The sequence below is a fragment of the Coturnix japonica genome, chromosome 2 (assembly GCF_001577835.2).
Source record: "Coturnix japonica isolate 7356 chromosome 2, Coturnix japonica 2.1, whole genome shotgun sequence".
Classification (NCBI taxonomy): domain Eukaryota; kingdom Metazoa; phylum Chordata; class Aves; order Galliformes; family Phasianidae; genus Coturnix; species Coturnix japonica.
Genome location: NC_029517.1, coordinates 64,357,230 through 64,379,589, shown reverse-complemented (window position 1 = coordinate 64,379,589; position 22,360 = coordinate 64,357,230). Strand labels below are relative to the sequence as shown.

At 39.3% G+C, this 22,360-nt stretch overlaps 1 long non-coding RNA gene across 2 annotated transcripts; it reads left to right on the top strand.

Moving 5' to 3' along the window:
- Nucleotides 1–852: 852 nt before the first annotated feature.
- LOC107309581 lies at nucleotides 853–18,868 on the top strand. 2 transcript variants are annotated; one of them, XR_001553237.2, is made up of 3 exons: nucleotides 853–1,055; nucleotides 12,203–12,404; nucleotides 18,231–18,868. It is a non-coding gene; the product is annotated as an uncharacterized LOC107309581 (long non-coding RNA). The 2 variants fall into 2 exon arrangements; XR_001553236.2 differs by lacking the exon at nucleotides 18,231–18,868 and adding an exon at nucleotides 13,525–13,911.
- Nucleotides 18,869–22,360: the final 3,492 nt, after the last annotated feature.

Genomic DNA, 22,360 nt, shown 5'->3' with positions numbered 1-22,360 from the left:
TGGTCATGTCTTCATCACTTGCTCTCTCTATGCCAGTGCTTAGGGAAATCAGGTCTGTTGCTGCTGCCAGGGCAGGGTTTGGTTTGTGTGACACTGGGGCCAGCTGCTTGCTGCAGTCCCTGCTCCTGTCTGGCAATTTCTTTTCTGGCAGCAGGCATTACCTGAGATGATGCACAACCATGATTTAAAGAACTACTTTTTCCCTAGTAAACACTGAGATATTCCTTTCCATCAGTGGTGATCTGTTCAAATCCTGCACCACCCAAAAATCAGATCCTATGCTTATGACCATTGTGCAGACACTTCTTGAGGTCCAGCAGTGTGGGGCCACAGGGAACCTGTTCCAGGGTCTAACAACCCTCTAGGGGAGAACTTTTTCTTAATATCAAGCCTAATGCAGCTCCATGTTATTCCTTTGGGTACTGTCATTGTCACCAGAAAGAGAAGATCAGACCCTGCCCCTCTGTTCCCCCTCAAGAGAAAACCATAGGCTGCCATGAGGTCTCCCTTCAGTTTCCTCTTCTGTAGTCCTCTAGGAGGGGCTTCTGCTGTTCCTCATACGTCTTCCCTTCTAGACCCTTCACCATCTTTGAACACTCTCTTAATAGTCTTATGTCCTTTCTGTACTGTGGTGCCTAATACCACACACAGGGTTCAAGGTGAGGCCACACCAATGCACTGTAGAGGGGAACAGTCACTTCCCTTGGCTAATTAGTAATCAGAAGATTTCTTCTTTGCTGTTCTAAAAAGATAGCATTGTTTTTAGCCACTGTATGCATCTCTTTTTATTTGCACGTTAATCTCTGCTTTGATTTTGCTTTTATTTCTGTGCAGGTGCAAACGATCAACTAATTGTGCCTGACCAAGTGAGCTACCATCAGTCAGCTGAGTGTGTGCTTTTGCAATAACCTATCCCAACTGCTAAAGCAAACACGTGTGAACTGCTCCCTATCTCCACTATAATAACCTTTGTGTAGTGTTTCATCTTTGAAGAGAAAAATCCTGGAATTCTGCTGTTGAGGTGCAACTGCTTCAAGTTTGTTGTTTTTACGCATGTAAGTAAGACTTTGTTCAGTTTTACTCCACTGAATTCAGCTACTTTTGTGTTATACATGCTCCACAGGGGAAAAAAAAAATAAATAAGGAGGTATGGAAAAATTCTTCCTGTATTATAAATAAAACTTGGAAAAAATGTTTACAGGATCTCCAGCTACATAGTTAGCTCCAAGTCCAACACAAAAGTTGTATCTTCCACTAGAATCATGTGGAATTTACTGTTAATTCAGTATATAGTGAGGCAGTGAAAGTTTTTATCCATGCATGTTTTCATTTTTACAGGAAAAGAAGAATATTTGATTTGTTACTCTTCAGAATTTCACATTAAGATACACAAGGTAGCGTTATGCTTATTATGCAAGTGTTTTAAGGTAGGGAGTCAATATCTGGGCCAAGATGGCTTCTTGAGAGAGGGAAGCCTCCTCTGGAAAAGCCTGTGTATTTCTGGTGGATGTGTCCCATGCCCACAAACACTTTGGAGTGTAATGGAATGGAAACCTGAATGGTCCTGTGAGTGAACTGGATGGCTATAGCAGGAAAGAGGCTTTGGTACCTGATAGCCAAACTTAACTCAAAGTGAGAACCCTGCTCAAAACAGAAATCAAGTGTTTTTTAAAATGCATGTTCTTGGCAAATAAGTTGCAATTTATTGCCTTATTGCAGAGCAAGGCATTCGCAGTGATTCTAAGGCAGTTATCATTAGCATTTCAGCACTGTGACTGCTATTCTGTTGCCTTCTTATTGCAACTGGAACAAACCATCGAATGATGAATACTTAATGTAAAAGTTGACGTACATCTACTGTGAATCATTTGCTACAGAACTGTAAATAAAACAGTATTTTTAATTTGCTGCCTAGGGCTATTTTAGTATACCATGTATGAGTTATGTCCACAAGGGAGAGAAGGTTAGAGTAACCTGGGCTGCAAGCTTGGTAATATGTAATTATATTTTTTTCTGGTGTGACAGCAGGAGGTGGCTGGGTCAATATTCAGCATAGTAACCATTTGAATGTCTATGAACTGAAAGCTAAATGTTTAGAGGTGTCTGATCTAAATTTGGCTGTTCAAACGTCTAATTTGTTCCCCTATGCTTTTATGCTGCTCTGTGTACATTTGCATTAAGACATTTGTCAAAGTAGGTGATCACGCTGTATTTTCCTGCTTTGGACTTCTCATCTTAGTTGAGATGAATGGTGCTTTTTCATTTCCTTTCTGCTCCTTTACATTACTCAATATGTATCCTCTGAACCCAGCACTGAATAGAGACTTTCATCAAGGATCTGGTCTATCTTATAGGGAGAGAACTAGGCTCTGCAGACTTCCTGAAAATCAGTTTTTGTTTCAGTTGTTTGCTCCCCGTGGTTATGGGATTTCTTTAGACCGACTTTAATTCTGAACTGAGTAGCATCTTCCTTGACAAGTTGCCTCACAAGTCCAAAGCAACACGTACTACAAACTAGCACTGGTATGGAGATCAGTATCTGGCAAGACTGGCTAAGGCTGTAGAAAAATAGCTAGAAAAGTGTATGCAGAACCAGAAGGCCATTTATCCTGCTAGCAGTTCTCCTATGAGCTCACTCAAGCTTATTGTGACATGCCCTGGGGTCTCAGCCTAATAGCAGAAACGTTAAACCTTGGCATTAAGGGAATGGGCTGTGTATCTTGGTTGGAAGGGTACCCAAGTGATTTTATTATTTTTCCTCATGATATTTATGGTGAAGCAGCTGTAGGTTTCAAGGAATACATCTTATTTCATTTTCTTCTGAGAATTCTCTGTTATGAGAAGTGCTGATTTAAAGAAGCCGTGCAGAAAGAAGCAAACAGTAAATTTCTCTGAAATGTTTCCATTCTGTTCTTTTTTTCCAAATGTTATAGGCATCTACTATCTCACACTGTTATGGGAAATAGGGTGAAAACAAAGTTGAAGATGGGTTTTGTCTTTTGGCAAGTAATACATATGCATGGCACTGAAGTGTCTAAGCAGAACTCAATATTATATCAGTTATGGCTCTTAGTGGGAAACAGATATACTTGCTTTAAATACGTTAGGAGAAGAGGAACAGCCAGGAGATGTTCATAAAGTTCCTTCAGAATATTATAGTAGGTGTGAAATTCTCTTAAGAGGATCAAGTCTTGCTCCTGTTTTATTAGAAAGAGGAGAAACCTGGTCTTCAGCGTTCCAAATGAGTACTTCCCTTGCTGGAACTAGTAGTGAAAAGTCAAAGGCTTCCCTTCCATCCCTTCTGAAGTGGTGTGAAATACGCATGTGGAAAGTTCTCCCTTCTCATTTTTGGATTCCTACTGCTTGGATTCAAATGTAAAGTCTCATCCCAAACTGATTCTGTCTGCATTTCTCATGAAATTCAAAGTCTATTTGAAGGGGATCTTTCCCAGTTTGAACATTGCTTCCTCAAGCAGCTGACACAACCCATTTCAATACAGTTCCTTGCAGGGAAGCTGAGCCCTGAGGGGGTAACAGTGGGGGAGTGCGCCAGAGATGCCTTAGAAAACTGTAGTTCTGCACTACTTCCACATCAGCACTGAGCTTTACAAAGAAACAAAATGGAAATGAATTGGAACATGAATCGAAGTTAAGATGTTCCTGATGCTGGTGGAAGAGGCAAAGCCTTTGGCAGTGGACTGGTTATATCAGCTTTTGTGTTTCATTGATGTCCATCTATGCTTTCTAAGCATTTATAACAGATCTTTTTCACCTGGTTGTGTAACTCTTTCCAAATACTAATTTCAGGTACTACATCTGTATGGGCAGATGCAAATCTGTAAGAACTCTTTCTGTTTCTCTGGAGAGAAGCCAGCTTTGGCCCAGCAGCTGTTTCGTAACATTAGCCTGTTGAAAACCTGGCCTGATCTCTCTGGCAGGATTTAAAAGCTCATGCTCAGATTTTGCTAGCTGGGTTTCCATTAGAAGTCTGGGTTCACATGAAGATGGATCAAAATAGAGGCAGACTGAGCTTGCAGTTACTTGCAAAGTAAGGCTGACTTTATCCTATGAATTTGCAGTATGAAACCCAACAAACTTAAATAGCATGTCATCCTTCATTGCTTATTCTGTTCTGGGGAGCCACTACCTTTTCTGAATATGCAGCATAGGGACAAAACACCAGAGGGGAAACCAAGCAAGATGCATGGTGTTTTCATATTCGTTTTTGTGCTGGAACATGGAACTGTTCCCTGTGCTATCATGTGCAAAAGATCATATGGTTGTGTACAATTTTAATTTGAACTATCTCATTGCCAGTTGTGTTATGTCAGTGTTTCAGCACTCTGCTGAGTCGGCACTGCCGGAAGCACCTTGTTCCTTATCGCCTACTGGCAGGAAACGTTGCATCAGAAGGGTGGACCCCGCTGCTGCTGGCCACTTGCAATGGGAGATAATGTCCCAAGGGGCACGAAACAACATGGTTTGCTCAGCATGTAAAAAGCCCAAGTCTCATGGCATTTTCCTCTGATTGCCAAGCCCACTGCAGAAGAGTAAAACATGTGACATTAAAAATAGGATATACCCTGAACTACTGTAAATACCATCTGTTCTCAAAGAAACAACTGGTAGAAAAAAATAACCTTGGGTTGAAACCTTGAATGACGTTGCTATTTAAAATAAGCAGAGTTGGCTTTGCTCTTTATTTCTTTATTTTTTTTGGTGGAGTAGAGAGAGTGTTGTTTGATGGCAACTGAAAGAGAACAGAGATGTGGAACCAGAGTGTATGTGTAACAGACATGCAGAGAAGTCATGCTGTGAAGACCTGTTAAATAGCAAATCTGAAATCACAGTGACACTGGAAGGGACCCACGTACATCTTAAAATCAGCTCATGCAAATGACTGCAGTAAGGAGTCTGCTCATCACCAGAAGATGTTTTCTATGGAGAATGTCTGTATTACTAGTAACAAACAGATAAATCAGAGGAAAATCGCATCTTTAAAGAAGACTAAATTGGGCTCAGTACTCTGGTAAATGATATGCCTTCCTCACCCTTTCTGACTGGTGAAGATCAACCTAGCCTCACAGTGAAAAGTGAACCAGCAGCCCAGGGAACTGTGACCCCATCTCATATGCTGCTCCCAAACCACATGCATAGCTGCTGGCTGTGGAAGCTCGAGAAATGTCTCTTTGGGCTTTGGCTGTTCCCAACTTCAGCACTGTTTCTCCTGGCACTGTTAGCTAAGTTGAGGTGTGAGGCCACAATAGTGCAATAAAGCCTATATGTTGGCAGTCTTATATTGGCCTGAGAACTGAAAGTGGGACACCTGCATTCCAGTGAGCTTACTCCTGCTCTGCACTGGTGTGAAAAACAGCTGACTTGTATCCAAGATACATGCCAAGAAACTGCATAAGGGAATGAATCTCTTAGTGTTTTCTCTAACAGGGTAGTCATGTTCCAAGTGAGTGTCCTAATCCTGTCATGCTCACTGTTTGTGCTAATCCCAAGTGGAACGGCATTGGTGAGGTAGGAAAAGGGCATGTTAATGAATAGACTTGATGGTGATATTTCTAGCTCTTTTTACATCTCCCAGCCCAGGAATAGCTGCAGTGATGTAATGTTGCTATTTAGATTTTTTTTCAAAGCATGTTTTGAGTTTAGAGTCTGTGGGGTTGATAATCTTGCTTGCAAATGAGTGCACCTAAGGTAAAAGCTGTATGAGTGCATTTTCAGCCTCTGACAGTTGATCTGAATTTGGCTTCCAAACTTCCAATCTTTTTATTTCAGTCTGAACAGCAGGGGATTGGAATAGCACTAGTTTGTGTGCAGGCTTTGTAACAAGATGCTAAGGGATGGGACAAATTTTCTGTAGTGCAGGAGAGCAAAGCAACAACCTACTTGCCACTGTTTTTGTCCTAGTCCCCCTGAGGTTAAGGTGTTTTGGTAATTGCCCCAGGGAATGAGTAATTATTCTATGATGTTGACACAACTACGCCATGTTCTGACACTATGGATATGTGTCTTAATTGTACTACAGCAAATGATCGTGCATTGCCTTACCATAGAGTGACAAAACACTGTGACCTCAAGGGGAAATCTACCTGGAAGCATGAAAAGTGATGTGGGTGACATAGCTCGCAGTGGGTGAGAGAACAAACTTCTAATTTCAAAAGTGACAACAAGAACAAAAAAACTCTATGAGAATTTTTTATTTATTTTTTTGGTCATAAGTGGTTTCATACTAGAACAGTGCGGTCAATTTACCTGCCCGAAGAAAGAGGTAATGTTGAGCCCTGTTTTAATGCAAGAAACACTATTCTTGCAAGTTTAGAACCTAGAAATATGAGCTGTGTTGCATATGGATCTATTTTAGTTAAGATTTTAATAATCTATCAATATTTCAAAAACAACCTGCTTTTGTCTACCAGATTTTCTGTCTCTTGACAGTGATGGTCTTGATCTCCCATGGCAGAAGTTTTCTATCTCTGTAAAGCTGAAGTAAAATCTGTATTCTGATATGTCAGATCAACTTCATTTCTTTCCAGCTGTCAAACAATGCATTTGTAAGGCATGCTCCTACTTTAACATGTAGCTGAAGTTGTGAGAAATTAATATGTAGAAGTACATATATGTTTACTGTACACATAATCTGTTCTTGAAAGACCTGGATTGGAAACTAAAGTCTGCCATGTCCTTAATTTGGTAGAAGTTCAGCTCTGTTCCCAGGTTAGATCTAACTGTAGAATGCACAGCTTTATGGATCTTTCTAAGGAGTTAAAAGAGAACTCTGATTTTAGGCAACACTAATTTTTGGACTAAAATGTATGAGTCGGCTCAGAATACATTCCCATCGTGAGTTTATATTTTGTATCCTATCACTTTCTTCTCTGTGACTTCCACTTCATGTTTGCTATGCTGCCTAATATTTAAGCAAGTTCATTAGTAACATCCATGCTTTAAAAATATAAACTGCATTTTTCAGGCTATGGACCAACATGTTTTAAAACCATCTGTGATACCAGTTGCTCAACTTATGCTCTCAGAAGAGCCTGTTTTCTCAAGGCGACTGCTCTGCACTTACAAAAATAATTAAGATGGTCATTAAGTACCTCAATTCACTTTTGGATATTCCAGTAAGACTCCATTGTTACATCTTTTATTGTACCTAAACCTACAGGCTCTTTTTGAAAGTGTGGCAGGGTTATGCACTTCTGTCATTCCTTCCAGTTATTCATGTGCCCTTGTGTGGAGTCAGGTAACTTCAAACGCATAACATTGAAAGCAGGCGATGAAAATGGTGAGTAAAAATTAAATGAAATTCCATAATCTGAGGCTCAGGCAAAATGTCCCGTTGGCTGTTTAGGTTAGTATGATTGCCCAGGGAGGGTTTCTTTTTCTTGAGTCTACTTCAGACATGCTTCTCCAGCTCTCAGCTCTGCTTGGCTGACCATTTTCATCCCATCCTTGCTGTTCTATACATAAATAAGTTAAATTGTTAGATATCAAATTAGGAATTTTCTTCTGCTATCAGAATGGTCTCTAAAGAGAGCAGGAATACTTCCGAGAAGAAAAATTATGTCTTTCTGGGTTGAATTTTGTAAACCATGCTGAAATTGCCATGCTGGGGGTTAACTAAAATTGTTGCTCTGTAAAATTCAGCACAGCTTATATAAAAGTGACCTTCTGTACTGCAGGAACACTTTAAATTGGAACGTTAAAGGTGATAAATCTTAGTTATGGAGCTTTTCTCAATTTAAGTCTTTTTAAACATATTTGTTGAGTATCCCAGGCCATGCAGGAACAACAAAGGACTCCATAAAGCAGCAACACTGAATACTGGCAATTTGAGGCCAAAATTCTTTAATGTTTTCTCATTCCTTGCTCAGCATGTGTGTCGTCTCCCATCAGCCACTCTGAGTGGTGGGTAAATAGATATGTTTTCTGCAGAGAGGAGGAAAAAAACAGTGCAGCTGGGCTGTGAGCTCTTTAGAGTAATTTGCGAATGTGCCCCTTGGCTAATGCAGCCCTCCACTCAGGTTCTTTAGTTGTGTTATTTTTAGTGCTCAGAATGTGAGGACTTTGGATTTGTTCAGGAAATCCAAGCAGTTTTGTAACCTGGTTGTAGAAAAAGCAGGTGAAACAGTACAAATATGCTGCAGTAGTTCTGACAATACTGCGGACTGTGTAGAAACCTGGAAACATGCTCCCTGCAGATGTGCAGAGCCACTGTATGACACCTGTGCTGCTTCTTGCAGTTCTGTCTGTGGGTGTAGCACTCACAGTGTATGCCCCACATTCTTTATAGACAAATACTTTTGGGACAGCTTTTATCCTCTGTCCAGGCTTCTGAGTATGTGAGCATGAATAGCCACAGTCATCTATTATCAGTTTGTTTTCTTATATTTTAACTGCTGCAATAAAATTTAGTCAGTTACCACTGATCATGAACTGACTGACCATAAAGACCTGCGATCTTAATTCTTATCCGAACACTTTTCTATTCATTTGATGTCTTCTCATCAACTTTGCAAGAATGCTACAATTGGTTTTGACATGCATAAGAATAAGAAGCTGACTGTCAGAGTACTGAATCATTTATGACCATAAATTTAATTACTGAACAGATGACCACAGGACTCACCATTTCTTTAATGCACATTGAGCAAAACAGTGTCTGAGAGTACAACCATGTAAATGAGAGCTGACAGCCTCATTTTCGCTGGCCTCACTCTGAGAGCTATGTAAGTTTTCTAGTTCTTGTGTCCAACCCATGTGGAGCATGGGCAGTAAGAAGTTTGAGTCTGTAGCAGTCTGTGTACATGAGTCCTTTCGCATCTCCCTGTTAGCATCCTAGTCTGTGTCTCTTGCAAAGCTGCTGTCAGTTACTCAGAAAAGGTTTATTCTATCAGCAAACCTTCCAGCTTCCTAGAACATGTCTTCTGTTAAACTTACCTTCTTGTAATTGTGGAAAATTCCAGTATCTTCATGCAAGACTGTACTGACCATTACAGCTTGTGTAAGATGTGTTGAAACATATGGTACAAACTGTCTGGTCACATCCATGTTTTGCTGCTCACTGAACTTTTCTCAACCATCTACTTACATCAGTTACTTTCTCAGAAGTCCTTATAAAATTGTATCAGTCAAGCAAGACTCTAGGCTCACTTCCGTACTTCCTACTTTTCAAAGAAGTACCGATTTTCATGTTAAATTAATTTGTGTTTTAGGCTGTGGCTTATGTTCTCCGATTCTTTCTTAACATTTTTTTACTCAATCCTCTCTTACTGGTATAACACAAAACTTAACACACTGATGTGAAACTGCTCTGTGCCAGGAATGGGATGGTCACTCTCTTCAGATTAGTATTTGTATACTGTATTAGTTTTTGTAGAAGTATAGTTGAAAAATGTGTGAGCCTTACATCTTTCACTTCTTAAGATATAAGTTGCACCAAAAGTGTTGCCTCCTACTTATTTCCTTTGAAACTATAATAGCTACAAAGAGCACAAAGACACAGTTTTTTTTCATCTATAGCGTATATAAGAAAAGCAGATGGTGGATAAAAAATATTAATTTTTCAATCCAAACTTTTTTTCCTAGTAAAAATCAATGTCCTTGAAATCTAGATTTTTGATACAAATATATTTTATTAAAATAATAACAATAATAATAATAAAGTGTACAAAATACTCTTTCTTAAGTCATTTCTGACCATCTTTGTTCCCTTCCAAATCTGAATGAGGGAAATTATGTGCTTTGATGAAAAGTTGTGAATAGGACACTAGGATGTGATTGAATATGGTGTGGAAGCCCATTTCAGCGTAAGTGTAAGAAAAAATATATTACACTCAGCTCTTAGCCAGAAAATAATGTCTTTGTGTCTCTGCAGAGAACCCCTTTTTCAGCCTGTAGCCTACAGTTTCAGATGTTAATAATGACTCTTTCATATTTCTGGCCAAGAAGAGGAAACATTAATTTTCTTACAGAGAGCTCACAGCAGTGACTGTAAATTACATGACACGCTGGAAACACAGCAGGAGGTGTTTCCTTCCTTGGACAGTTTAGTACTGGGCCTTCATCCCATAATGTATTACCCATATTTAATTTGCATTTTGAGTAATATCATTGTGTCAAATAACAGTGGTGTGGTAGGTATAGTAGAGCTGCTCCTGGACAGAGGGCTGGCAGGAGCTCAGGTCTGTGCTGGTGAGCCATACACTTTGGGCTGTTGCTTATTCTCTGTAAGAGCAATGAGATCTAATATACAGGCTGGATTTTTCCAAGTCTTTCTAGGGATTTACCCGATGTTTTTTAATGGGGTTTACGAGGATGAAATCCCTCTCAGACCTGAAAATATTTACTTGTCTTTACTCAAGGCTATGTCAGAAATTTTGAGAAATTTCCTTTGCTTAACCTGAGGCTATTGTTTAGTGTGAGACGTTATGATTAGCAGTTCAGTGCTTGTTCTAAATAATCATAGTACCAGATCAAACATTCTGATGAGGCCTTTGACCAGACCTCCTGGCTTTCATCTAGGGAGAGAATGGCATGTTCAGCTGTAGTGTCTGTTTGATTGGATATTCTCTTAGCAGTTCACCTAAGAGTAGTGAATGACAATGGCTCTTACTTAATTGGGACAAATTAAGATAGTTGCATAATGAGGATAACTCAACTGGATCCATGTCATTAATTGGTGCTTAAGCTCATATTATGATGAATATGCTGCTTGAAAATTAATGCCTCCTATTTTGTGTTTGCCTGTGACATCAGAGGCAGATGGTGGTGGAATGGCAGTAGAAGTTGAACCTTTCCACCAATATTTCATCACATTTTGTTGCTATGCAACAGATGGTAATGGAGAGGTAGTCGTACAAAATGGCGTCTGACGTGGAAGTGCTCATGAAGCAAAGGGGTAGAATTGTATTCTTCCATGCAGCAAAAATAGCAACTGCTGACATTTGTTGATGCTTGCTGAATGTTTATGGAGACTGAACAGTGGATAAGCCCTTGGAGAGTAAAGAGATGTGTGCTGTCTTTTGGGGGTAGGAAAGAGGTGATTCTTTTGGATTTCCTGGTATCCTGACATACTATCAACTCTGACCAGTACATAGTGATGCTAACTACACTGAAGGCTCAAACTTCTAGAGTCAGGCCAGAGAAGAAAACAACTTTTCTCCTGCAACATAACACCAGGCCCCATACCAGTGTGAAAACCATGGAGCACACTGCCAGTCTTGGCTGGACTGTCCTATCACACCCACTGTATAGTCTGGATTTGGTACCTTCTGACTTCCATCTGTTCTGGCCAATGAAAGATGGACTGTGTGGGCAACATTTTCCTAGTGATGACATCATCATAGCAGTTGTGATACAGTGAGTTGCCTCTGCAGGTGCAAGTTTTTATGAGCACAGCATACAGGCTCTTGTTCTTGCTGGTGAAAATGCATAGCTGATGGTGGTAATTATGTTGAAAAATTGTGTTTTATAGCTGAGAATTTGCTCTATCAAACAGTATCACAAGTACTCATTTTAGCTATTGTAGTTTCCATGGAAACAAATAGGAGGCATTACTTTCAGAAAGACCTACGGACATATTGTTGGAAACTTCCACATAAGTATTAAATGAAGATGCATAGTAGCAAGTGTAAATTTTACTTGTTTGTTATTATTATTAGTTTCTGGTTTTGTTCTGTTGTTGCTGTTTTATTTATTACTTTGTTCCACATTCTGTTATCTCCTAGCAACTATTTAGCCCAAGTTTTTTACTTTCTTTCTTTTCTGCAGCTGTTAAAATGGAATCATTAACTGTTCATCAAGGTGATTCTGTTCAGAGGATTTTTGTTTGTTGTTATTAGCAGGCACAATACAGCTTTTTCATGTACTTTTTGAAAGGGTAGCATGTTCCTCCATGTGTGGTTCTTCTCAAAATTCTTACAAAAGCTGTGAAACTGTAGTGTTGTCTGATCTCAGACACATGGTTCCTGTTGGTATGAGCTTGAGCAGCATGCAGGTAAATAAGAAAACATTCTTAGGTCTGCCCCATGTTCAGAGTGTGGAGCCAAAATCCAGCCTGTTACTAGGTGGGAGGGTGGGAACCTCAGCGCATGTGGAGGAAGTAGGGGCACCAGAGAGTTGGGCTTGGGGAAAAAAAAGCCCTCAGAGAAGTAGAGCAGATGCTGAAGCACTCTGTATTTTCTTGCAGAGCAGCTACAGAGGTTGGGACCTCCCCCACAGGTACTTGTGCATTTCCAAGAGCTCAGCATCATGCCAAAATCTTGGGAACTGGGAGAACAACTGAATGATGAACTCAACACTTACTGGTTTGACTCCACCTGAACTCTACCAATGAAATCTATATCATCCTGACAAGAAATCAGCTGCTGCCTGAAACCTCTGACTTTGAGGTAAGGAGAAACCCACAAGCTTGCACTGCTAAGAGTAGGGCTGGTGTGTAATCACAGTGTGTGACAAAACAGAGTTGAAAAAAGGTTTCTGCAAAAAGTCTGACTTTGCCCAGATCTGAGATGTCTCTCAAGCATGAAAACTGGTAGCAAAATAACAAGTACTTTTGGTCACAAATATTTTACTCATTGACACTTAGGATCAGGTGCACTGCTTGACCATGAATGAGAACCAGGAGACATGGTTAAGAAGATTATATGCACACTTAAAGGAAAAGAATCACAGAATCATTAAAGTTGGAAAAGATCTCTAAGATCATCAAGTCCAATTGTCTACCTAACACCAACACTGCCTACTGAGATATGTCCCTATGTACTGCATCCACCCTTTTCTTAAACACTTAAGGACGGTGACTTCCCTGAGCAGTCTGTTCTAGTGCCTTGTCACTCATTCTGAAAGGAAATTCTTCCTAATATCCAATCTGAACCTCCTCTGGTGTGACTTAAGGCCATTCCCTCTCATCCTCTTGCTGGTTGCCTTGGAGAAGAGGTTGAAACTCACCTTGCTGCTTTTAGGCAACTGTTTAGAGCTGTAAGGTCTCCCCTGAGCCTCCTCTTCTCCAGACTAAAAACTCTCAGTTCCCTCAGCCACTCCTGGATTTGTGTCCAGCTTCTCTAGAGTCTCTTCCACCTTAGCTTCATTTTGAAGTCACATGTCTACAGCTCTCTGTCACTCTGAAACATCTGTCTCATTTGGCTAATTCTTATTGAATTAGGTAGCCTTTATGCTGCCCTTGAAGTATATTGGTCTGGCTTTACAAAGAAAGAAATTGGTAGCTCTGATAGGTGGATTCAATTGTTCCATCTCTTTATATCAATGAGAGCTTGTAAGCACCTACTCTTCTTTTACATGGTGCTGACACAAGGGGGAAAAGAAAATATGTCAAACATCCTCATGGCTCTAAAACAGAGGTCAGTAATGTCCCTGATTTTGTTTCTTTTGACATAATGCTGTAAGGCCACCCCTAGCTTCAAGAGTACAAAAACCAAACACAACAGCAACAAAACAAACAAACAAAAAGCTCTAGGACTGACTGGCGCTTTGCCATTTGTCTCTCTGCAGGTCAGGCGGGGTTTCCTTGAGGTCTGTGAGGTTGCGTGCAGAATTATTTTCCTAGCCTTGCTTCAGCGTGACGGCTCAGCTGGCAGAGCATCCTGTTGCCATGGGGCAGCATGCCAGGTCTAGGGATTTTCACACATATGTCTCCCTTCTCAGTCTGCACATTCATTTATGCGTGGAACCATGGCCAAGTGCTGCACAGCAGGTGACCATGGGGCTTTCTAGGAGGTGGTGGAGGAAGCTGAGGTATGGCTCTGAGTGTCTGCCAGAATGCTGAGCTTTACAGAGTTCTACACCTGTGGCTAATTAATTAATGAGGCCAATAAATGAATGACTTCCAGCACCACTGTTCCTGTTATGCTGTGACAGGCAGTGGCTGGTTTCTTGCATTACCTTGTTTTTCTACCTTGCAATCTGCTGTGGTGCTTATACCAGGATCAGTGGCAGAAGCACTGGTGGCAGTCAGTCATCCAGTTAACTGTGTTGTAAATGCAATGTGGAGAGAAGTTTTTCTCTCTTTAAATGCTTTAACTTTTTCCTGGGCAGGCTCCCTAAAATTGGGGAATTTATCTTGCTTAGCACATTTGGAATGTGGCACATAGCTTGAAACGGAAACTCCTATTTCTCCTTGACTGGAAATCTCTTTAAAATCTCAGCACACCCACACACTGAAGGTCGGGCTCATTTGATGCATACCCAAGATCTCCCTGGGTGGTACAACACATTGCTGCATCTGCACAGTTTTTTCTTTTAATCTGCTGTGCTGGACTTTTTGGCAGTGAGGCTGTTGCAGTCACTCAGAAACACTTTATTTCTTTGAGAAACAGATAAAGGGTGAATTTTTAAAAAAAGGACATACTCTCTTTCTAAACAAACATTGGGTTTGAGTCTTACTGTGAATCCATAGCCTTTGCTGAAGTCTGTGTTGATACACTAGATGTATGAGAGAGCTTTCTCTGTATGAAACACAAACTACCTTCTAATTCAGTTATGGAAAGCCTCAAATCCTTTTTAATTCCCATTTTGGTTATTCAGCCTACTTTAAAAAATATGGCATAATGTTGAAATACGGTAAAGGCAAATTATTTTATAGCCACAATAACGAGGGACACTTTGCACTGCAATAATGTGATAATCTCTACTTAGTGGCATCAGTACCTTCAGGGCTGATGTCACCTCTCTTAATAATACCTTCAAGTAGTGGGTGCAGTACAAGTGAATTTCCATTTTAGGAAATTTCTTAATAATATTCTTTGATGGAGAAAAATGATCTTAGCACCTGATGTTTTGGCTCACTTTCATGCCTTATTTCTCCATAATTCCACCTCTGTGTTGATGTCTCTTTTGATACTGTTATCTCAGATAAATACATTACAGAGGAAAAACAAGGAAAATGCTAAGTGAAAATGCATAAAGTTCTTAAATCAAGAAAATAATTGAGAAAAGTGTTATAGAAACGAACAGACTGAATTCACACTGTGTAAAAAGGTGATTCATTCTGAACTTTCATGTGGTACCCAAGGTCCACTAGACTGACAACATATCAGTTTTTCTCACTTGATCTTTCACAAGTCAGAATGAAGTTGGCCAATGAATTAAAGACTTAAGAGGAGCCTACTAAAATGAAGTTTAAACAAAAAGTGGTTTCGAAAAGAGCATTTTCTTTCCTTTGTAATATTAGGACCTCATCCTTTCATATCCAGAACTACTTCAGGTCAAACCACTCACAAATCCAGGTCTCATTCTCAAGGTGTCTAATTACTAGAAATTGGTGATGTAAATTTCTACAGTTTGAAACTTTCTTGACACCTGAAGCATTCCAAGGTCTTTGCTTTAATCCTTTCTGAGAATCTCACTGTATTGGCAATCTTTGAATCCTATCTGTACTTAAAAACTGATCAAATTTTAGATATGTTATTACCCAGCAAAGTAATGTAAGACTTGTAGAGCTGGAGTACTCATGAGGATGACCTGTGGGGAAGTTCCTATTCTGCTGATTGAGTTCTCTGAAAACCAGCAGATAGCTGCTGTTCTGGAAATCAAGAAGTCTTGGAAACATGGATAACAGTTTTGTCAGAACTGATATTTTCCTCTGAAATATTGCTATTGTTTTAAGATCAATTTCATATATTTGGATAACAGAGCTTGTTATTGATAACTGTTTGGTCATCTCTGCTATGAATAGTTTGTATAAAGAGTGCTGACCATAACTGGAATGCAGGTTAAAGTGCTAGGGGACTGAAGATGCAGGGTTGGATCAGAATGCTTTTGGGACAAGATAAAAACAATGCCCTGAGTTTAATCCATAGCACTCCTTTGCAGTCCGGGTATTATCTCTCCTCTAGAGACAAGTAACAATTACTGTCCTTCTGAAACTCTTGTTCTTCCATGGCAGCACATCTGTAATGCAAGCCATGGAAAATCTGAATGTATCTTCAAGCAATACCATACAGCATTGTCCTATGGATTAATCATGACTCAGTCACATCTGGTTTCTAACTCACGTCTCAGATCTTTTAAAGATCTTGGCATCATAGTAAATGAAGGTTATAAATCGTTTTGAGAGGATCATGGTTAAAGCAGAGAAATTTTCTCTGTGGAAACAAATTTAAAAACATAAAGTTTATAAATAGCAATAAGTCTATCTGAAATACCTGAATATTTCATCTTCTTGCATGAAGTGTAGTCAAGAGCATTTATTGTTTTTCTAGAGTGATATATCTAGGTTAGAAAGCAGTCCTAGGTCAATTCTTAGTCTGATGATAATGTAATACACTGAAATCCTAATGCTGACCATTGAAGTGCTTCTTCAGACTTCTTTTTCTTTTTAACATTTCTGGCCGTAACTATACTAACAACACTAACTAACAACCACTTGAGGTTCATGTGAGGAAAATATATCTATATAATAGGTCAAATTTGAGTTTGCTTTCTAACATCTCATGTAGATACACCTCAGCCACTGGGTGAATTTACTAGTATGACCTGTTTGTGAGAGCCTCTGAATTATCCACAAAAATGGTGCTGTTTAAGGCCAGCCTTGAAGAGCTAGGTCCCTGGGTGAACAAATGGTATTGTTAATGAAACTGCATCTTTTGGCCTTTTAGTGAAGGCAATAACAGGCTTTAAAAAAAGAAAAGAGGGAAGGGAAGGGAAAGGAAGAGAAAGGAAGAGAAAGGAAGAGAAAGGAAGAGAAAGGAAGAGAAAGGAAGAGAAAGGAAGAGAAAGGAAGAGAAAGGAAGGGAAGGGGTTATTGTAAAATGCTTTACTTTCTATCAATCTTCATACATTTACACTAAAGATCAATTTAAAAAATGCTCTTTTAAAAAATAATTTTGAATTTGAAAACTATCAAAAATCCCTGTTTTCCTTTTATTTATTTTTCCCCCCTCACTCCATTTTATACATGCACAGGCGATAATATGACAAATAGGAAAATAAACACAAACCTTTCTTATTTTGTCTTCCCCAACAGAACAATGCCTATTTGAAAAGAATTTCATTAAGATAGGGACACACACACACAAAGAAGTAAATAAACTTCTTCTGCTCACAAGATCATAAAAGGAAATATTTTTGTTGTCTGGAGGTTTTTGTAAAAGCATTTTTTTTACAAATTCTGAAGAACTGGGTAGCAGTAGTTTGGCAGCATTCCCTAAAAACTGAATAGTTGAAGGAATAAAATTGATGCTATGGTTTCTTCGTATTTTTACTATTAATTTGCTTGGAGATTAACATATAAAAATTGCATTAGCTTCACTAGGCCTCACAATCTTTATCAATTTCTCCAACATCATTAAATTAACTTTGTTTTGGCACAAATTAGCTATTATTCAATATCTTGTCTGAAAAAAAACTACAACCAAAAACAAAGCAAAACAGAGATCCAAAACTTAAAACCTTGTTTCTTAGGAAATGAAATGCCAGTTCTGCAGAAACCTCTATTATTTCTGAGGCATTTGTTTGCACTTCAAAGAGGGAGCTGAATATTTGGTGTTTCTTGGAAAAACAAAAACTGTTCTAGTTTCAAGAAAAGGCTATGGAAGTATTTAGTGCCAAACAGTTCATTCTTCTTTGTTAGCACTGTTTTTGTTCATATAATCATAGAATCACAAGGTTAGAAAGGATCTACAAGATCATCCAGTCCAACCATCCTCCGATTACCATTGCTACCACAAGCCATTAAACCATATCTCGTAGCTCCTCATCCAGACACCTCTTGAACACTGCCAGGGATGGCAACTCCACCACCTCCCTGGGCAGCCATTCCAGTGCCTGTCAGGCCTCTGAGAGAAAAAGTTCCTTCTTATGTCTAGTCTAAAACTCTTCTGGTACAACTTGTGACCATTTCCTTGGATCCTGTTTGTTGCCTGGGAGAAGAGGCCAAAGTCCTCCTCATCACAGCCTCCCTTCAGGAAGCTGTAGAGTGTAATGAGGTCTCCCCTAAGTCTCCTCCAGACTAAACAATCCCAGCTCCCTGAGATGCTTCTCATAAGACTTGTGCTCCAGACCCCTCATCAGTTTCATTGTCCTTCTCTGGCCACGTTCCAGGGCCTCAATGTCTTTCTTGTAGTGATTGTCAGTTAGAGAAAGATGTCCATAATATTAGATCCATGACAGTGGTGTGTTGTAAAAGTGGTTAGTTAGTTTAAGTCAAATCTCTGCACCCAGTTCTCTCTTTTTTTTTTTCTTTTTTGTTTTTTCCCCAGGATGAAACTCTGTACAGGCACCATGGGCTGGTTTGGAACTTGATGTCACAGGCATCAGGGGTAGAAAAAGGATCTTCCACCAAGTAATGGCATCTTCAGTGACCTCAGCCCTGAAGATCAGAGAGGAATTTATTAGATACGTGGACAAGCAGCATAGTGTTCAAAGTGACACGATCATTTTAAAGTAAAATAGAGATGTTTCAGTAATGTGCTAAAGAAGTACTTCAGGTTTTCCTACTGTAGACTACCTGTAAATCAAGTCTTTTCTTATTTCAGCGTATCTTTTGATATTTCTTTGTTCAGAACATTCTGCGGTTGGAAAATCACATGTACCTGCAACCCTCCAGAGGAGAAAGTGATTCAAAGGCTCTTCTTCAGTTCTGATGGGAAGTGGAGAACCAGACTTCAGGTGCAAATTGGAGAGGGCTTTGGTGCCAGCAAGATGTCCTTTGAGGTAGCTGCAGCTCAAACGACTGTTGAAATGAGCAGAGCCAGAGTTTGACTAGAAGCCGAGAAAAAGAGTACCTCGGGTCAGTTAATCTACCGTATCACATGTGGGGGATCTATGATATGATACTATCTCTGCCTGCTCTGAAATAGTGAAAGTGAAACGATAAAGTCTTTAAATGAAACCTTGACTGAACAGTAGCTGTTGGGGTTTGCTCAGTGCTACTGCTATAGGACTCGGGAAACTACCTTTGGAGAATGGTGGAAATAGTGAGAGAAATACTCATGTAGCAGTTAAGTGGAGGGATCTTTGGGGAGGGATCTTTGGATATGGAAAAGGATGACAAGTTGTTTAAGGATATGAAACATTTTCTGTACAAGTAGCAGCTGAATAGAGTTGGACTCTACAGCCCGTCACATCAGTGATGGAGTGCCATGGCAGATGTTAAAAAACTCACAAGTCTGATCTGCAAATCAGCCAGTGAGTCAAGATTTTTTTTAATGCTTAAATGGCATTTAGACATCCTAAAACATGAGGAGGTTTCCTGTGCTTTATACCCGAGCCATCACCTTTCCATTCCAAAGAGAATTTCAGTGCCAAAGTGATAATGTGTCAGTACTCCACTGATGCAGCAGAAATGAGCAGTGAACTGTAATTATTAAAAGTGGAAATATCATATGAGTTTAAAAGATTTAAAAAACAACAACAACAACCAACTTTGTTGGAAAAGATCTTGTCCATCATTTTTCCCTCTTTCATCACAAACAAAACACATGTACTTGCAGTCTCCTTCTCCCAATTCTTAATGAGAGAAGCCTTCAGTGGAGAGTGAAAATCTAAAACCTTTCAGTCCACCTGTACAGGAGAGGATATTAACTGTATCAGAGCTATTTTATGGCATACCAGCAAGGGTACAAGTTTGAGGTATTTTCTGGAAGATACCTCTGTTTTTCCTTTAACTTTCTCTGACTTCTGAGAATTCTGGCGTAATTGCTCATTTCACAAATCTCAAGGTATATCCAAAAAATGTCTTGCCCTAAGGTCAAGATTCAGTTGTGTTGTGTCATCACTGAAGCCTGCTCTCATTTATAGACTTGGCAGGCTGGCTATCTGGCTTCAGTGAAGTCAATCAGTATGACCTCTGGTCCAGATCTGGAGATACAGGCAGAAAGTCCACAAGGTTAAACCGGATTGTTTGAAGTCAAATCTGAATATCATAAATACATGTCTGTAGCTTCTTCCACAGATTTTGGAAATGTGATAGAAAGTTCTGCTGAAAATTTCAGCTGAGCATAACCCAGGAAGGCGTGCACAGTGATGGAGAGCTCGATCTTAAAAATAAACTTATTTTCTATTTATTTCCTTCCATTATATTTGATGGCACAGCACTTTGAGCAGTGTGGCCAGGTAGCCATGGTTTTACTCATGTTTTAAGAGAACGCACGAGTCAGACTTTTCCTCCAGAAGCAGTCATGCAGCTCAGAGGCTAAAATTAATCGCTTAACTAATGATCCATATGAAATCATTCTTTTGATACTGATGTTATTGGTCCTATGCTGGTGACACATGCATTTGCTTTGAATAAAATGACTCAACTAATTCCAGGCTCAGAATCAGAAGCTGAGCTCTCCATGCCCCCTGAAACGCTAGAGCTGTCATGATGAGTCTCAAAGAACCCCGGGGAGAAGGAAGAGAGAACTTCTAAATAATTCAGCAGTAAGGAAGTTGTCCTCTTATCATAACATTTTCTTAGCACTCTAGAGTGAGCTCCATCTGTCTGACAAGTAGATGACTTCTAACTCTTGAAGGTTCACATTTAATTTACTAAAGAACTTGTAAATAAAATACTTTTTATGTTTCCAGTGTGGGGATAAAGGAGGTATGTCTCTTACGAGACATATTTGTTCTATGCCCACTTTTGAGACATTAATCACATTTGGATTGAATTCACAAGGACTTTTCTCCTCTGAGAGTAATGGACCCTATCAAACTGAAATACAAACAGCTGGAATTACATTTGATTTTCATCAAGTATATTTGAGTGATCTTTCTTACCTCAGCAACAGTATCAGTGCTCCTTGTCAGTATTTCCAAAAGCAGTTTCTCATGTTGTGGTTTCATGGATCTTTTAATTGCAAATTAGGCTAACCAGATTCTTATGCTGCTTTCATTTGGGGAAAAAAAAAAAAAAAAGAAAAAGAAAAAAAATACCTCCTACAGAAATGTCTTTGAGAACTTATGTAAGTGAGGGTTCCATAAATATGTAAGCCAAAAGATTTGATTTAGTTAAAGAAAACTGAAGTTTTCAGCAGTCCTATGCCTGTGCTGTCACTGATTTTCCCAAATTGCCAGCAATTTGTGTGTGTCCAAGCTGAATTCCGCCATCCTTCCTTGGATTCATTCATAGGCTAAGTATCAAGCTGAAACTTTCCCCATTCAAGAACCTTTGCCTTTACTGACATTGTGTCTATGTTTTACTTTGTGCAACACTTCCATCCCCTTGTTGGGAATGGTTTCTGTTGGTCTTTTCCGTGCATTACAGTCCTATTGAAGTGCTGTGTAAGAATCTACAGAAGACTGTTCAACCAAGACTTTGTGACTCTCAAGTGGGTGTTCAAGTAGGTGATTTTTTTACATGACAACATGCTTATACTCACTTGGGAACTGCACATTGCTGAGGTTAGTGTAGGATTATACATATAGTCTGGGCTGTGCCTTTGCCAGTCATACTTCTTGTAAGCTCAGTAAGTTTTCCTAGAACATACCTTAGTAGACATAATCAAGCAATATATGGGAAATGTGTATTTGAACTATTTTTATCTGTTCATATGGATAGGAGCTTTAGTTAAAAGTCACATTTTTTGAGCATAAATAAATAAGTTAAATAAATGACACTAAATGGAAAACCTCATAGTGTTCCAGAGCTTAAGCTAAGTCCTTTCTGCTTCCTTGAAACAAACAAACAAAAAAAAAGTCTGTGACTGTTGTTACAGAGGTCCTGTTTTGGTACTGGCAGAATAGGAGATGCTGTGATTCCATCTAATGCAATGGAGATTGACTTCACATGGTATCATGAGTCAAGTAATATATAATTAAAATGCTCCTGCAAATTTGCGAGGAACTGCTGATGGTCTTATCTCTCTCTGATTTACAAATGTTTGCCTGAGAAAAGTAAGGAAAGTTCCTTTTTCTATGACAAAATATTTTAGGAAAACATGGTTAAGGCAAATACTGTTCAAAATCTCCCTGGTTTATTTTCTGTCATGTTTTGTAACATTACCTTTTTATCAATATGATGGTTGTGGATGTTATGAAGGAAAGCTCTTACAGTTGATGTTTGATTCTGGAAAAGCCCAGATTAATAGACTGTATTAATAGACTTCCTTTTTAATCATAATTTCATTATAGGCTGTTGCTTTTTCAGGGGTAGCAATTTCTTCTACAACCTTTCTATCTACAGATCTTTTAAATGGATGCGTATTTGTCTCTTATAACTTTTGTCTTCATATTCATGCTGTGACATGGAATGAGAGCTCCAGAAGAGGGCAAGACAATGTGTCTTGCCTTTGTTGTTCTGGCCTTTTTGGCCAGTGAATCTTAGACCTCATAAGCTATATGGAATGAAGTTTGATGCTGGCTTGTTAGGAAAGTTGTAATCTTCCTGCACCTCCTCATCCTCTCA